General features: G+C 35.3%; 1 pseudogene; it reads left to right on the top strand.

The window, feature by feature from the left end:
* Positions 1-814: 814 nt before the first annotated feature.
* LOC138071387 (serine/arginine-rich splicing factor 10 pseudogene) lies at positions 815-1,399 on the top strand (annotated as a pseudogene).
* Positions 1,400-2,339: the final 940 nt, after the last annotated feature.

Here is a 2,339-nt window from a genome sequence, read left to right as displayed (position 1 = left end):
GAAGTTTGGTTTATTAGGTTGAAAACAAAATAAAACATTTCCTTCAATGTTGTTATTTTTGTTTACTTTTTAAACTATGAATTATTCTATTTTGAAATGTCATAACATTGAAAGTGAATATGAGATTTTTGTGTTCAACAGAAAAAAATGAAGACTTCTGCTTCTGGGAAGACAGAGTATACATATTTTCCCCTATTCTTCCTAAATATAGCTAGCAAATCTTAACAATTATATATAAAACAGACTTAAGAAAACTAAGAAAGGCAGAGAAAATGAAAACTTAAGACTCAAGAAAAAAAATAACAGTTGTTTAAGAGACCACTGACGGCAATTTAAAATGATATATCCATTCTGGGAAAGAATTCAGAAATTGCTTTAAAAAGTAGACATGCAACTACCATTCCAGCAATTGCACTTCTGGACATTTGTCCCAGAGAAATGAGAAGTTATGTCTGGATAAAAACCTGTATACCATTGTTTATAGTATCTTTACTTGTAATAGCTAACCCAAAACTAGCAGCAATACAAATATGCTTCAAGATATGAATGGTTAAATGAACTGTGGCACATCCATACCACGGAATACTATTCAGTCATGAAAAAGAACAAATCTTTGATATATACAATACCTTGGATGAATCTAAAGGGTATTATGCTATATAAAAAACAAAGCCAATCTTGAAAGGTCATATATGCAATATTCTCAAAATGAAAAAAATCATAGAGATGAAAAACAGATTACTGCTTTTGAGGAGTTAGAAATAATATGGAGTTGCTGAGCCCATTAGTGTCCCTGCGGAGACTCAATGCCGGCGTCATGTCCCGGTACCTGCTCCCCCCCAACACGTCTCTCTTCGTGAGGAACGTGGCCGACGATACCAGGTCTGAAGACTTACGTCGGGAATTTGGTCGTTATGGTCCTATAGTTGATGTGTATGTTCCACTTGATTTCTACACTCGCCGTCCAAGAGGATTTGCATATGTTCAATTTGAGGATGTTCGTGATGCCAAAGATGCTTTACATAATTTGGACAGAAAGTGGATTTGTGGACGCCAAATTGAAATACAGTTTGCACAGGGGGATCGAAAGACTCCAAATCAGATGAAAGCCAAGGAAGGGAGGAATGTGTATAGTTCTTCACGCCAAGATGATTATGACAGATACAGATGTTCTAGAAGCTGAAGTTATGACAGAAGAAGATCAAGAGTCGGTCCTTCGATTACAACTGTAGAAGATCTTATAGTCCTAGAAACAGTAGACCGACAATGATAGACCAAACTGCAGCTGGAATACCCAGTACAGTTCTGCTTACTACACTTCAAGAAAGATCTGAGAAAGTGGAAAAAGAACCAAAGAAGGGCAGTTCAAGCGACCAAAGGGTGGGTGGAAGGTGCTGCAGTATGAATACTGTACAAATATTTTGACTCTGGTCTGAAAAGATAAAAGAATGTTATGGAAACTACATGGAATATTTGAAGTCCCTTCAAGTTTGAAAGTAAGCATTTTAGAACAAATAAAAGGAAATTGAACTTTGTACTTGTGGAAACTAATCCCTAAATCTGAATAGGTTTATACTGATTCATGGGTAACAGGTCCATGTTAAATTATTGGAAAGTAGGATGTCTGAATATCAAGGAAGACAGCCATAGTCTCTTACAGTGCCTCTATTGGTCTGTCTCAAAGTGAATTGGGTGAGAAAAGGTATGGTCCAATATAAACTTGGTTATCTCTTAAAGTCAGTTCTATTTTTGCTATTGGGAAATCTTGCCTTTGTTTATTATTCCAGTGCCAGTGTTTTCTGCTAATGCTTTGCTTTGTTGGCATCTGAGTTTCCTTACTTGTATGCCATATGTGGTTTACATCTTCCTTAAACACGCTCCCTTGTAAATTCCAATTATGATACTTGACATCCAGCTAAGAGGGTCCATCTCTTCTCACCTCTTTCCTAGTCAGTATATACAGCAAACATTTACTGAACCCTTATTATGCCCCAAAAATTGTACTGGGTAACTGGGGAGAAAAACAGATAAAACTCACTTATTCAATAAATGTCTACTGAGCACAATCTAGTGAATCATAACAGTGTGGACTCATTGTCTTGAGGTGTATTATAACAATATTTTACACCATTTATATCCTATGTAATTATAAAATCCAGTATACTATCAAAGAAGCAATTTTGTGGTTATTTGCCATTTAAAAGTATCCAGTATTTGTTTGCATCCCATTAATACAAATAATGAAAAAAATGATTTGTTTTAATCTGTAATAAACTGATTTATTGTGCAGTGACTGTAATATACTAGAGTTATATTTAATTGTTAACTCTGCCTCCTCA

This window comes from Capricornis sumatraensis, chromosome X (genome assembly GCF_032405125.1).
Source record: "Capricornis sumatraensis isolate serow.1 chromosome X, serow.2, whole genome shotgun sequence".
Taxonomy (NCBI): Eukaryota; Metazoa; Chordata; class Mammalia; order Artiodactyla; family Bovidae; genus Capricornis; species Capricornis sumatraensis.
Note: the sequence above shows the minus strand (reverse complement) of the source record. Positions and strands in the feature narration are given on the sequence as shown.